The sequence below is a fragment of the Solanum verrucosum genome, unplaced genomic scaffold (genome assembly GCF_900185275.1).
Source record: "Solanum verrucosum unplaced genomic scaffold, falcon-dt-bn FXZP01000109.1, whole genome shotgun sequence".
NCBI lineage: Eukaryota > Viridiplantae > Streptophyta > Magnoliopsida > Solanales > Solanaceae > Solanum > Solanum verrucosum.
Window position 1 is genome coordinate 665,723 of NW_026020594.1, and position 16,959 is coordinate 682,681.

A 16,959-nucleotide genomic window follows, 5' to 3' on the forward strand; every position below is an offset into this window, starting at 1 on the left:
CTTGACTGAAGAGATTGTTTACTTATATTTTCAAGTTACCAAATTAGACTTATTATCGACAATTAAATATTGTTTGCCACCTTTTTTTTCTTTTTTTCTTTTTTACATATATTTGCTAAGATGTTTAGAAAAATATATTTGAAGTTGAATAGTTGAAAAAATAATATTTGAATGATGATGTTCGTACCTCAAGGTCAAGAGTCATGTAAGTGATAGACAATATCTGACAGAGCGGCGAATTCAAAATTTAAAGAATTCGGGTGCATCAAAAACAAAAAAAATAAGGCTCTAAGTTGGATTTGAATCTTAGTTTCACGACTGGTTTCTCTAGCTTATACTAGCAGCTAGTGGTGGCAAATGAGCGGGTTGGGTCAAATTTGGGCGGGTTCAAAATGGGTCAACATAAAATGGATAATCATTCAACCCGCCCATATTTGATATGGGTAAAAATTGATTGGATAATGTATGGGTTGGATAAAATACTAGTTTATTAGTTTATCTAATGATTACTGAGAAAACAAAAGAAAACTAGTATAGAGAAGAGAATATCTTCATATCTGAAAAAGGAGAATTGTACAAAAACGTGAACTGAAAGAATGATGAAATTAACTACAAGTTATCCTATATATACAATTCTACACTAATCTTATATTGACAGTTGTATATCTTCTAACTAACTAATTAATTGGACCCACTAACAACTAACAAAGTTTGTTACATAACTAACTTTGGTAAACCACATGACTTTAGCTAAGTCACAACTCTAGCCTCATCACTCCCCCTCAAGCTGGCAGGTATAAACACATTTAGGATGCCCAGCTTGGATACTAAGTACTCATGTTGTAATCTAAACAACCCTTTGGTCATAATGTCTGCTTGTTGTTCTTGTGTTGTTAGGTACAACGGTCTGATCAATCCCTTTTGAATCTTTTCCCTTATAAAATGACAATCTATTTCGATATGTTTAGTCCTTTCATGGTATACTAGATTTGCAGCTATCTGCAATGCTGCTTTGCTGTCACAGAACAGGTTCACTGGCATTTCCAATTCTTCTCCCAACTCTTTGAATAATGCTGCAAGCCAAACCAGTTCTGATACAATGGAGGCTACACTCCTGTATTCTGATTCTGCTGAGCTTCTGGATATGGTTGCTTGCTTTTTTGATTTCCATGATATCAAGGAATCTCCATACTTAATCACAAAACCTGTCACAGATCTCCTTGTGTTTGGGCATGCTGCCCAATCTGCATCACAATATGCTACCAACTTGTTCTCTTTCTTGCTGCTCATCAATATTCCCATAGCAGGTTCCCTTTTCACATATCTGACAACTTTAATGGCTGCTTCCATATGAGACTTCTTTGGATTGTGTGTAAAAACTGACTTAATGTTTGCACTGCAAAACTGATATCTGTTCTTGTCATTGTTAAATACAACAATCTCCCAATCAACCTCTGGTAAGATCCTATGTCTGTTAATGTGTGATCACTTGTCACTCCCCCTGCCTTGTCTACTTCTGTAGTTGTTAGTTTCATGTTAGGATCCAGTGGTGTCCAAGATGGTTTGGCACCAGTTAACCCCAATTCTTCTATCATTTCTAGAGCATACTTCCTCTGATTCATTAGAATCCCTTTTGATGATCTACTAAATTCAATTCCTAAGAAAAATCTCAGTGGTCCAAGGTCTTTAATCTTGAACTTGGCATGTAGTTCTTCTTTAGTCTGTTCAATCAACCTTAGGTCACTACCAGCCACCAACATATCATCAACATATACCAACACAATTACAATATGCTCATTGTGCCTTTTGGTAAATAGGGAATAATCTAAGTTACTCTGTATAAAACCAAAATGTACCAATGGGAACCTTCCCATGAGGCAAAACTACCAACTTCCAGGTATGATTATCCTCAAGAGCCTGTATTTCTTCCTGCATAGCCTTGATCCAGTTGGGATCCTTGCAAGCCTCATGATAAGTTTGAGGCTCAGTGATGAAAGAAAAAGCTTTGATATAGGATTGAAAAGGTTTGGATAAATGGGCATAACTCAGGTGGTTGGATAAGGGATAAAGAGTAGAATCAGTAGCATTGGTAACAAAGTCATTCATCCATGTAAAATGCTTTTTTGGTCTAGTAGAATGCCTAACATCTCCAGGTGATGGAATATGAACTGTAGGCTCAGTCACCACAACAGGAAGTTCAGGACCTATAGGCACTTGAGGTGCTGGAATTGATGGATCAGTATGTGCAGGTGCAGCAACATCATCATCAAAACCTGGAAAATTATCTAAGAACATAGGATGAGATAAGGAATGTGTCTTAAAGGGAAAGTTATCCTCATTAGAGACCACATCTCTGGAAGTAAAAAAGGAATGTGTATCCAAGTTATACATAACATAACCCTTTGATACTGCAGAATAACCCATGTGAACTGCAGGCACTGCCCTTGCTGTGAATTTATCTCCAGGTGGCAATATCATTGCATAGCATAAGCATCCCATAGTCGTGAAATGATCACATGCTCCTTTGCACCCATGAAATATCTCAAAAGGTGTTTTTCCTTTCAAGGCGACTGAAGGCAATCTATTCATCATACAGACATCACCTAAGACACAATGACCCCAGAATTTCAGTGGAATAGAACCTTGAAACCTGATAGCTCTTGCCAACTCCAAAATGTACCTATGTTTCCTCTCAACCACCCCATTTTGTTAGGGTGTGTAAACATAAGATTTCTGATGTATAATACCATAAGACTTGAACAAATTATCACACTCAGAGGTCACAAATTCTGTTCCATTATCTGATCTCACCTTTTTTACTATTTTACCAAATTGAGTCAAAACAAGTGTGATGAAATCTCTTAAAATCACTACAACATCACTTTTGAATTTTAACAAGAAAATCCAAGTCATACAAGAATAGTCATCCACAATTGTTAAGAAAAGTTTATTTACATCAAAAGTAGGTACATGAAATGGTCCCCATACATCCAAATGTAGTAAGTAAAAAACTGAAATAGATCTAGTGTTACTGTCAGGAAAATGAAGCCTAGACTGTTTAGCTAATGGACAAATTTCACATGTGTTGAGCAATTGTTTACATTCATCATGATTAAGATTGAATAATTGTTTCATAGCTCCAACAGATGCATGACCCATCCTCCTATGCCAAAGCAAAATGTCTATCTTATTTTTTGTAGCTGACAATCCTTTAACTGGATACTGAGTACTGTCTGCTGATCCTCTATGATTTAACAAGTAAAATCCTTCATTCTCTTCACCAATCCCCAACACCTTCCCACTGGAGAGGTCCTGAAATATACAGAAATTTGGGAAAAAATTGACTGAGCATTGTAACTCTTTAGTTAATCTCGAAATAAAATCTGGAATGTACAGGGAATTGTTCAATGTTTTTCCATCCATGATCTCGCAACCACCTATGTGAGAAACATCCACTGTATCCCCATTAGGTAAATATACCTTCTTATCCTTAATCTCTATACCCTTACTTACAGTGTTCAACATTTCTTTATGAGAAATCATGTGATTACTTGCTCCAGTATCAATTATCCACTCTTTCCTACATGCATTCAAGCTAGGAACATAGACATTACCTGCACTAGGAGATCTACTAGCAACAATAGTCATATGAGAAGCAAAAAACTCACCTCCCATATTGGCTGAATCAGACAGAGGATTCGTGCTTGAACTTTCACCAACAGTGTCCTTGTCTACTAACCTCCTGAATTTATTGTAATGATGTGGATCCATGTGCTGCATCATCTGGTTATATTGATTATGAGAGTAAGAGGAAGACCCTGCTCCTTTGCTTCTTTCATCAAAATATCTTCCAGAGTTTCCTACTTCACTGTGTGAATCAAATAACATCACACCTTTACCCTGACTGGTTGCATTTCTATAGTTGTGAACACAAGCAGATCTATTTTGTCCAGTCTCAGAATGAGGCCCATCATCAACTTTCCCAGCATGAGCTTGACCCCTGGGATCACCTCCTCGTGGATTAGGGACATTAGGATTCCCAATTTTCTTCATAAACTTGAAATCTGGTGGGTACCCAATCAGCTTGTAACAATTACCCCTAGCATGCCCCATCATCTTACAATAGTCACATTGAACATTCTAGTTCTTTTTGAATTTGTGAGGAGGAGCATTTCTTCCAGATATCAAGGCAGCAACATCCATGTGCATCATTGGGCTAACAACATGAGCCATACTTCTTTGACTCTCATGCGCAATCATCATCGAATAAGCCTGGTTCACAGAAGGCAGTGGAATCAACATCAGGATTTGCCCTCAAGCCTGCTCGTATGATTCATTAAGTCCCATCAAAAACTGCATTAGCTTTTGCTTGGTCATAAATTCCAAAAAATCTCTGGATTTCTCATAAGCACATCCAGGAAAAGGAGCTAGACAATCAAACTCAGCCCAAAGCAATCGCAGACGAGTGAAATACTCAGAAATGGTGCTTGTACCCTGATTCGAAGTAACAATTTCCCTGTGTAATTGAAAAATCCTTGATCTATCAGCCTTGTCAAATCTCTCCTTGAGATCTCTCCATACATCACAAGTATCAGAAAAGTAAACAATTCCACTTAGTAACTCCTTTGAAACATAGTTCATCATCCATGAAAGAACAATTGCGTTATAGAGATCCCATAGATCAACTAAATTTGGACCAAAACCTTCCTTCCTGCACTTTTCGTCGATCAATCCCAACTTGTTCCTACCAAGTATGACGATCTTCATCGAACGACTCCATACATAATAGTTTTCCGATCCTGTCAGCTAAATAGAGATCAAAACCACTCCAGATGTATCTGACGAGCTGAGATACAATGAATGATTGTGACCTAATTTTTCTGGCAATTCATTATCAACGACAATCGCCATAGTTACTCCTTCAAAACTTCGAAAACCACTATCAATGGCTGCAAAGCTCTGATACCATATTAGTTTATCTAATGATTATTGAGAAAACAGAAGAAAACTAGTATATAGAAGAGAATATCTTTATATCTGAAAAAGGAGAACTGTACAAAAACGTGAACTGAAAGAATGATGAAATTAACTACAAGTTATCCTATATACAACTCTACACTAATCTTATATTGACAACTGTATATCTTCTAACTAACTAATTAATTGGACCCACTAACAGCTAACATCGTTTGTTACATAACTAACTTTGGTAAACCACATTTAGACTTTAGCTAAGTCACAGCTCCAGCCTCATCATAGTTTACCCATATTTTCATGAATAAATAGTACTTTACTTAAGAATTCAATATGGAGAAAATATTTTAGTCTTTTTTTAGATGAAAAATATTGAAAATGCTTCATTTAGTTTTATTGTATCATAAAATTAAAAAAAAGATCCTATAACTTTCAATATAAAATAAATTTATGTAATAACAAGATGAAAATATTTTTAATTTCAAAGTAAATGAATATTTGCATTTTATGACTAAAACATACTTGATGCACTTTATGCAATGTCAATATATATTTGCTTATTTTACACTATTATTTATTATCCAATATAAAATTAAACAAATAAAAAAATATAATTATAATTAACAAAAGAAATGTACATATAAAATATTTTTTTTTTGAGGGTCAAAAACTTCACCTTTTCAATTATAGAGAAGAATAATTAGTTCTATAGAATAACATAAAAAGGAAGAGAAGTTACACTATTTTTAGTGATATCATGAATTTTGAGTGAATAAAAGTTAAAAGCCTAACCCATTTGACTAATTCATATTTTACCCATATTTTTATGGGTTGAATATGGGTATCAACCCATATTATACCCATGTAAAAAATCACTCATCCAACCCATTAAAATATGAGCAGGTTACCAAAATATGAGCTCATTTTGCCGGCACTACTAGCAGCACATGAGCACTTCTATACTCATCATGGGTGTAGTGTTAATTACTCCCTCCTGTCCCTAATTACTTGTTCATTTTTCCTTTTTTAGTTGTCCCTAATTACTCGTCAATTTTGACAAATCAAGAAAGGACAATTTTTTTTTTACCTATTGTACCCTCAATTAATTACTTTGAAAAAGGTAAAACTTTTTGAAATACCTAAATTTTTAATTCACCCACTTCATAATTAATAGGGGTAAAATGGTAAAGTCACTATGTCAATTATTGTTTTCTTAATATGTGTGTCAATTCAAAAGTGAACAAGTAATTAGGGACAGAGGGAATATATATTAATTTGTGCAAGTTTCTCAAGATAGATATACATATATACACATATTTTTTTTTTCAAAGTTAACATATGCACCTGCATCCGCACATATAAAGATGGATCCACCTTAGGTGATAGTATCATAGAAGGATAATCCAAGCCAAGATAAAGTATTTTATAATGCTAGTACCAAATCTTTAACCACAACAAATTAACTTGATGTTAGAGTGTTCCATTAAACAAAAAGTTGTATCCCTCCCTAACTACATATTCCTTGCACCAAACAAATGGACTCTCTAAACGCCTATACTTCACAAAAAAAATATACATTCTTCTAAATTGGAATTAGGCCAACATAGACTACATTTGCCTAATCTAATTAAATTTTTTTCAACTTGTCTTAGCTTATTTCTTATTAACATATTTATTTATTTACATATTTTATTATCTTGATCGATCCAATCCACGTGTAGCTATTAGTCCAAGTTCAATTTTATAGACTCGTCGTAAAAGTTGAGCTAGCCATGTACATGTTAAAGTACATTATGCCAAACTAATACCCTCTCTGTACTTATTTACTTTGTCAAATATTTTCTAAATTTGATTTCTCCTTTTACTTGTTATTTTTGACAAATCAAGAAAGGAACTTTTTTCCCAGTATATCCTCAATTTATTAACATTGAGTTAATGTCTTTGAAAAATGTAGTGAATAAATATGTTTTGGGACCCTATCAATTAATAAGGGGAAAATTGTAAAGTTACTATACTAATCATTATTTTTCTAATAAGTATGTCAAGTCAAATTTAACAAGTAAAAAGAGACCGAGAGATTACAAGTAATTGACCACTTTAATCTTTCCAAGTACGTGAATAGATTGTCCAAATTTCATAAATAGTGGCATCAACTTCTTACTTTGTCCTTCCTTCTCCCATATATGGAATATACTAACAATGTCATCTAAAAGAATCGGATGAGTTTAATATGTTGTTATTGACTTTTGCACCAATATATCAGATGAGAAAAGTGTTTAAAACGCTCTGAACTTGGCGAGAATTATTAGTTTTGTTGTCGAATTATTGAGAACCTTAAAATACCCCTCAACTAGAGGAATAGGTCTAAAAATACCCTTTATCCACTTATTTTGCTAAAAATACTCTTCCACTCACCTTTTTTGACTCACATATACCTAGGAGTGTACACAGATCGGTTTGAATCGGTTATTGGTCAAAATCAAAAGCAAATCAATATAACCGATTTTTAAATTCTCAAAACCAAACTAAACCAAATATAATATACATTTATTGACTTGGCTGTTATCGGTTCCAGTTCGATTTTGTTCGGTTATTAAAGATACACAAAAATAAGAGAAATGATTCATTCAAAATGAGAAAAAAATCATGACAACAATCTATTCAAAACGAAAAATAGTTAGAACGACTAACATTATAGAACATTTGATCACTAAATTTACTGTGAGTAAAGCTTCAAAATTCACCATTTTGGCCAGAAGGAAGAGACAATGACATTCTAATCCCACCCAGAATTGTCATAGACATTCATATACACGAAACTAGTAAGATAAATATTCTCGTTTTGGACATTTTTGCTTTCATAAATAGATTAAAAATAAATTTTGATGAAAACGTATATAAGATCTTCAAAATTGTTTATATAAATAATATATTATGTATGTATAATGATAAAATATATGTATATAATTTGTCGGTTCAGTTCAGTTATTTCTTCAATTTTCTTGAACAATACCAAACCCAAAACAAATACTATCTGATTTTTGAAATCTAAAACCAAACCAAACCAAGCCAAAAAAAAAAGGTTTATTTAATCGATTTGGTTTGATTTGAATCAATTTTTATCCAAACCGTGAACACCCCTACATAGGGGTGTACAAAACCGAACCAAACCGCAAACCGAGTCAAACTGAGAAAAAAAGCCCGACTAGCGGTTGGTTTGACTTGGTTTGGTATTGAAAAAAAAACCCGACTATATTTGGGTTGGTTTGGTTTTAACTAAAAAAAACCAACCCGAGACCAAACCAACCCGACATTATATATATAATTTTAAAATTTTATTTTATACATAAATATATTTACTTTGATATAATTTTTAAATATTTCTTATACTTTTTCATAGTTTTTATCTTTTAATATATTATTTCAAGTTTGAAACATAGAATTCTGAATGGTTCAATAAAGATTATAGTCCACAGATGTTGATAATTATAATAAAGCTTAAATCAAAATCAAATTAATACTAATGCAAAAAGAAAATCAATTCAACACTAAGAATGACAATAATATTGAATATTTGTTCTTTGATTTTACATTGGTTTAGACAATTCAAATACATAATCTAATTTCAATTTCCTTTAATATTTAGTCATGTAACTAATACTTATTAAACTTATTTTAGCATAATTTAGTACTTTTAAATTATGATCATTTTCATTATGACTTGTTAATTTGCAATATTTGTTTTATGCAATTTCATTATTATTATTATTATTATTATTTTGTTGGATATTTTAGTGTCATTACTCATATCATATTTTGTGTTATTTTCTTAAGAAACACCTTAGATAGTTGTACTTTGGTAGGACTAAAGAAATATTTGAAGTACAAGTAAATTATATGTTTGTATGAATACTTTACCGGAAAAACCCGAAAAAAACCCGAGGTTGAAAAACCCGAGTTTTATTGGTTTGGTTTGGTTTATAGATTTAAAATCCCGACACAAATGGTTTGGTTTGATAATTGAAAAACCCGAACCAACCCGATCATGTACACCCCTAGGCCCTACATATACCTTTAAAACTAACAACCTCATCTTTATTTTATTTTTAAATATTATTTAGTACTTATATTTTTTATTGGGTAAAATAAAAATATTTGATGAATATACACAATACAATGTATGTATAACAACAATGGATATTTTAAAAAAACACTTCATATCATGAAATTCAATCGATATATTTATTGTGTAAAACAAAGTAAGATTTTTGGAGTTTATCCTAAAATTGAAATGAAAAATGAAGTTTGTTCCAAAGCCAATTATTCTTCACCTCTTAAATTTTGAAGCCTTGGAAGTAGAATGAGTTATAGATTTTTGTATCAGCTTCAAATACAAACATTTTATTTTTTTTCTTTCTAAAAATCTATGTTAATTACGTAAAACAAATAATAAGTGTGATGATATAAAATTGGTTCCAATGTCGAAAAAGAATATCACACATATATTGTACTGCTAATAATTATGCACAATTATGCACAATAATTTAGTTAAAGATTCGGCTTAGTAATTATACCCACAGTACAACCCGAATTTTTTTAAAATACGATTATGTAATCATAATTTTTATAATAAATACTCCATTTATTATGTTAATAGAAATCGTTCGAGCATATTTTAAAAAGAATTTTGTATTAAATTAAAGAATGTAAAAACAAAAATTGAACGAACTCTTGACCCCTTGAGACTGAAGACTGTTAATTGAACCAATTGCTGGTCTTTGTGTATTTACTTCAAAGTAAACGATTTAAAAATATGTTATATTGATTAAACAGGTTTTTGCCAACTTTTGTTTTTTGTTTTTTGTTTTTCTTTTTGAAAAAAAAAAAATGGTTATGGGGCTGGTATATTATTTCGAATAAGATAAATTATAAGGAAAAAAATAATTAGCGGAGGTAAGTTATAAGGAACAAATGTCACGACCCAATTCACTGGGTCATATAGGCATCTACTCTAACAGCTAGATTGGAGAATCCTCACCCCAAACTTAATCTTAACACGCAAAAAACAAATAAAACATAATCTAACATCGTATGTAATTATGAAATTACTATTAACTTGATTCAAAACCCAAAGTTATTTGCAAAGAAACACACTAAAACTCTCCAAAGAAATAGTTTAAAAAGGTACACGAGAATCTAAGAGTACGCGTTTATAAAAAAAAATGGAACATAACTCCCGCCACAAGGAAGGAAGAGTAGAAGATGTCGGAGATCGTCATTATCTTCACCTATGAAACATCATTGAATCTTGCAACTAGATTATGCCAAGTCGCATAGCAAGAGTAGTATCAAGACAAACAACACTTAATGATAGGCATCATCGATTTATCCGAATCCACCACCTAATAGAAAGTAGACATTTAGAAGGAAACATGCAATATAAAAGTTACACCACCCCAAATCTTTTCCCCTTTGCTTGTACCATCTCATGTATAATACTCATAAACTAGTACATATAAGTCCCACTTCCTACCTCGGTCTGCTGCCAACTCTACCATTAAACATTCAACCCTCTTTCTACTCTAAGTTTTCCAAGCCTACCCTTTATCAGATATATTTTAGACCACTCCAACAAACATATTTCGTTCATGTAAGCAAACAACTCCGAACAAGACTCCAGTCACCAATCTGATCTAACCACTACACGAAACATGTTCCACATTATCGCAAAATACATACACATGGTCCTCTCATCTTTCAAGTAACCCGAACCATCCAAGGATCCTCTAAGGCACAACCTATGGTGTTCAACATGCATTTCCGATCTATATAAGAACCACCCATGTATTAAAATCTCAAAGTCCAATTGGTGATAAACATAACATAAATAAGAAACTTGGTCCATTTACGTAACAAACATGAAAGTTCAGTTCTTTCATGAAACCCATACATAAGCTATTAGTGTACTGGTGCGGTACCCTGAATCAATCATTAATAATTCATACCAGACGTAGTATCTGAGTCAACGTTAGTTTTCTATATCGATGTGGTACCTGAGCCAATCATCAATTATAAGTAGCATGCACGATCATAACCATAATGAACAGCTAACTTGAAACCACAAGAATGTAGCATGTTAATTGCATGTGATTATTACATGTATTCATTTCACACTAGCCTTCCAGTTTCTCCCATAGGCATCACACAAATAATAATACAAGCAGTTAACATGCATACATTACATACGTTAGAAGATAAACAAACCATCACCTACATATATCAATAACCCAGCACTAGATTCTATTTTGAGTACATATTTATTTTCAAGAATTACCCCTAATCTCATGAATTAATAGTCTGCTTTTCCTTAATTACCCCATACCCCAAAAATTAGCTATAACTTAAAATTTTCATAACACTTAACCTTACAACTAGAACCAAACCACCCCAACAAGGAACTCAAAGTGTGCAATTAAGAACTAGTGAACCACCTCTTAATCATTATATTATCCCGCCTTAATAACAATAAACAACAGACTTTAACCACCCGAACTCCATGCCCGCATGCACTCTCCCGTCAATCTACAAAATATCAAGCAATGAAAACAAGTCTAAACTACGGAGTTAAGAAGGCCTAGCCTACCCGTGTGCTAAGAAACTGCGGATGAACTTGACCCTAAGATTTTGGCTCCGTGTGAGCGAGTCGTGATGAACGCATACCAAAAATCGTTGAGTTTTTACCTCCTTTGTGCTGTAATATCTTCCCTCCATTTATCCTATGCTATGATTGTCTTAGAAGAGTTTTTAGAACAATCCAGTCTACTCTCTCCCTAGAAAGTGAGAAAAATAAATAAAAGATAATGTATTACTTGTCATACCCCGAGCCTATACTCTGGCCGTGATTGGCACTTGAGAATCATTATTGGCCCCCAAGCGAACCCTTGGCCTGGCTAACTACTTAGCAGAAGACTTACTCAATAAAATAAAAAATTTTAATAATGCATAATTAATATCAACTCAATTAAATTTCTGAAAATGCTTAATAAAGTATAAGTAATAGTTTTCAAGATCTCAAAACAGAAAGGAACATACTGAGAGATTCATCAACTCTAACTATCTATGAAGCCTCTATTACTCAAGATGGATGTCGGGACAAGACCTACGACACCTCAAGACAATCGAGAACATAAATGTGAAGTCCCCCGAAATCCAAGGAGGCTCACCCAAGATATCTGAAGTGCAAAGTGATCTCAACGAAAATCTTGTTGATGATCCCGAACACCTGTATCTGCATCACAATAAGATACAGGTCGAATGACATTAATACATTGAATGTACGAGTATGTAATATGTCTGAATAAACAAATAACTGAACTGAATGACTGAAAGCAACTCAATTGAATCAATATATGAACATGAAGTGAAATCATTTAAGCTTTACATGAGATATGCAATAAAAATAATATGAAAATAATATACTTTACTTTGTGGGGAGTTTCTCTAACCGACAACCATTACTATGAGCCTAGCAATGATACAATATTTCAACCACGTTGGAAGAGCCATCCTATACTTTGTCGGGGTATAGGATGATATTGTAACTATGGGTCCATCTAATAGGCCTTCTCAGAGGTAGTGAGGAGTCACACAAAGAATCAGTTGTATCTTATCCTACGTTGGCAACGTAGTTTATTGAGATTTTTGAGTTATAATAGACTCTTACCCAATTCGGTGTCCACTACTACTCCAAAAATAATCAATATCAGTTATGCTCCATCACCGTTTACAAAGAAAGAGACTATTACTTTACTTTACTTTTCACTTTGCTCGATCACCCTTTACAAAGAAAGGGACTATTACTTTTCAAAAACGTCAATCATACTCTTTCTGTTCTCAACTGTCAAATAATGCATATGAAAGCATTTGATTCTTTATTTAAAAGACTCTTTCCAAAATATGCATTTAAAATGTATATGATACATTAGGGACCATTAAAGTTCCCTTAAACTCTTGAAATAACCAGTATTTAGGTTGTAATCATGAAAACTATATCTGAAATCATATTGTGATCTGATCATTGATGATCGGGTAGTCATACTGCATAAACATTAATGGCATATCTAGATGTCATACTGCTTAAACATTGATGACATACTCATTTGTCATACTAATCATGAATCTTAGTTCTTTTCTCAATGTGAAAATAATGCTTTTGGAACCATTTATGTTCCTTTAAACTCTTTTTCAAAATAATGCTTTTCAACTTTTCTCTTAAGCTCGCTTTAGTTTTGAATGTGCACTAAGACAAGTGATTAGATTATGCAGAAACTTTCAAAGGTAAATGGAGCCTATATGAGCTAATACTGAGAGTGGGAACATGGCCACAACTAAAAGGAACACGTCTGGATGAAACAAAGAAGAAATCGGCCTAAGCGACCCTAGCGCACTGTTAGTGAGGGGTGCTGGACCCCAGACTTAGGAAGCAAACTGAGGGCGCACTGCTGATACACCACCCAAGGCTTGAACTACTAGGTCTGGGCGCACTACTGGTGCGCCTCTCAAGCCCCTCCCCAGCACCCCCGACGAATTTTCAAGTTAAAACTAGGACCCCAAATTAGTTTAGAATTGGGAAATTGTTCCTAAACTTTTGTTTCTCAAACCCAAAACCAATACATGAGAACTTTCATACAATTCCTTTTGAAACATAACTTTACTAAATTAATAGGGTTCATGTGATACTAAGCATGAACAACACAATAAGATTCACAAAACAAAGAATCAAAACCTCAACCGTTAAAGAATCAAATTCATTATCAAGAACTACGAATGGATCCTTTTGATGTGACAATTTCAACCTGAATTGATATGTAGGATGTGAGGACGAACTAGTCCAACACCGTGATAGACTACATACCTGGAAAGAACAAAGGTTCTTGGTGAAAATTGATGAAAATTTCAAGAACTCTTGAACCCTAGCTTTTTCTCCTTTTGGAGCCTTGTTCTAATTCTTCTAAGTGTTAAAGAATGTGAAAAATATTTTAACACTGATTAGAACCTTAATTAGGTGAAGAAAAAAGTGGCTTAGGCTTAGAAGGGATGGGAGAAGACCAAATTACCCCTTTAAAAACGGTTGAGGTGCCTTAAAAATAGAGGCTTCACTAAACGAGCATATATTTTTACTCCGAACTCGAAATGAAGCAAACTCGGTGGTGTTGGAAAGAGGACTCAAAGACCTTTAAGTTGAGAGGTAATGAGACCCTAATTCTTTATGTGATGAAAGATATGATTGTTTGAAGTTGACCTAAGTAGAACTTAGGTCAAACTTAATTGGTAAGGAAGCTTTTTACTCAATTTTGTGCTAGGGGATTCCAGTGACCTTAATTAATATCCAAAATCATTCTCATACTAATGAATTGACCTTAGAATCTAATAATACATAAGAATCACTTGGTACAACTTTATACGCAATTCAACAATGGTTTGAGTCTTAACTTAGAAATTTTCGAGGTGTAACATTATTAGGGTCTAATTCTTGTCATCCTGCTAGTATGAAGGCGCTACAGTGGCTGATTCCCTCTATGGCGACTAACATCAGCCTAAATCAATTCAAATTTTACCAAATTGTCGCCTACCCCAATTTTTTAATTGGCAATGCATTTTCAAGAATTTTGGGTTTACGCATGAGGTGCCTTATGAATAACGACGAATCAACTCATTACAAATATGTAACGAAAGTGAGTATTTTATTTCATCAAATAAGAAAATAACAAGTTATAGATAATATTTTGAAAATAAAATAAAGACGGGGTTTTTAGTTTCACCCTTGAACTTCGCGAGAATTATTAGTTTCATCCCCAAACTATTGATAGCATTAAAAACATCCCTCTACTTGACTAACTATGTTTTGAAACACTCCTCTTATGTCATGTAATATACCAATGTATATGTCATATCAATAGAAAATTCTATGTATATGTGTGTTAATAACACATTTCTCTATATGACATGAGAGGAGTGTATTTAAGTTCAGTTAGTCAAGTAGAAGGGTGTTTTAAAGATTGTCAATAGTTCGATAGTGAAATTGATAATTCATCCCAAATTCAAAAGTGTTCTAGTAGGTATAACAAATAGGGTTGGTGAGCTAAGCCTTAAACAACAACAAAAAGAATATTATAAATAATAGATCAGACAACTTTACTTTCGCACACACAATCATGTTCCTTGCCCTACCTTATTTTACCATTCCTAATTACCAGTGAGTAATTTTTGAGCATCTTATTAACAGTAAATGTATGTACTAAAGAATAAAAAAGACTAATAAGATTAGTTCATTATGAATAGCTCAAAAGAAATTCACTACTTTTACATAAACAAAGAACAATCTCTATGAAAACTACAATTGATTACTAGCTATTTTATTGAAATGATTTATTGAGTGATTTAGTACTCATTACGATCAAGTAAAATCTCATTAACAAAGCCTTGAGATTCACATTTGATGAACCATTTTCCTTCATAGCTTTCTTAGACAAATCCCTCCATTTCTTGGCATTCTTTCTCAATTTTCCCCTTCCTCACCACATTCCGCCGTGATTTCTATACCTCTCAAACTCATTTCTTTCCGCCATACCACCTTCACCAACATTCACTTTGAATCCGTTCTTCCGAACACCTTGAACGAGCATTGCATTATAGACTTGGTCATTCTAGATAGGACACACCACAACAGGCACCACAAAAGCTATGCTCTCCAAAGTCAAATTCCACAAAAAATAAGAGAAGGGTGTTTCAGAACTTCCATGTGCAAGCACCAACTCAGTATTTTCCCTTGGTTTTACGGTTCATCTTTGAAACTCAACTTTTCTTTGGATTTTCATCAGTTCTTCCTTCCCTTGTCACCCACAAAAATGTCCTCCCACATTTCAACAACCCTTGAAAAAATTTCTCCATCAATTAACTTGATATTTCAGAGTAACTATCAAATGCTATGTAAATAACTAATTCATTAATCATTAAATCTAATAAATCCATATTATGTTTTGAACTAATCTCTATCATATTGACTCCAAAAGAATTAGCTTCAAGAAAAATTGAAGGAATTGAAGACCCAATTCCCACAATAGTCACATTCTTTAAAATCCTCAAAGATCAAATTTCAAATCATCGAAAGTGTTCACAAGAATTCTTGAATTTTCTTCACTATTTAATATCTCAATTTGCCTGTTCTAGACTCAACTGCCCAATTGTTACTCTCCACATCATCAAACACAAAAGAAGGAAAATCAATAGAACTTAGTGGTGGCAGTCTTGGAAACTCTATTATTTTATTCTTAGAACTACAATTCTTGAAATAATCAGAATAATCAGTAAATCTAGAATTATAATAAATATAAAAACTATGGCTGGTTGGATCCAAAATATTGTAGATGGGATATTAAATTTTTGGGCCATGAAACCAGATCAATCAATAATAATAGTGTAGATAACGTGTGAAAAAGGGAACTATTTTTTGTATTTGATTGTATTAAATTGAAAATAAATTCTGACCCATGAGACCTTATAGAAGATTGAAAAATCCCTTCTTATAGCACTATTCCCAGGTCAAGGCCACATTAATCCATCTCTTCAATGCCTAATTTGATTGATTGTTTGGAAAATTGAAGAGATGGATTAATCTGGCATTGACCTGAGAATAATGCGATAAGAAGGGATTATTCATTATTCTATAGAATCTCATGACTCAAAATTTATTTTCAATTTAATCCAATCAAATGCAAAAAATAATTCTTCCTTTTCACATGTGATCTACACTATTATTATGGATAGGGTTGGTTCATTGACAACAATTTATATCCCATTATGCTATTTTGGATCCATCCAACCATAGTTTTTGATATTTATTAATATAGATTTACTAAATTGAATTATTTCAAAAATTGTGATTCTAAGGATATAATAATAGTGTTCTCAAGATTGCCTCCACTT

The 16,959-nt window shown here is 33.1% G+C and overlaps 1 pseudogene; it reads right to left on the reverse strand.

Moving 5' to 3' along the window:
- Positions 1–4,140: 4,140 nt before the first annotated feature.
- Positions 4,141–16,859, reverse strand: LOC125811312 (UDP-glycosyltransferase 75C1-like; annotated as a pseudogene).
- Between the last annotated feature and the right edge of the window lie 100 nt (positions 16,860–16,959).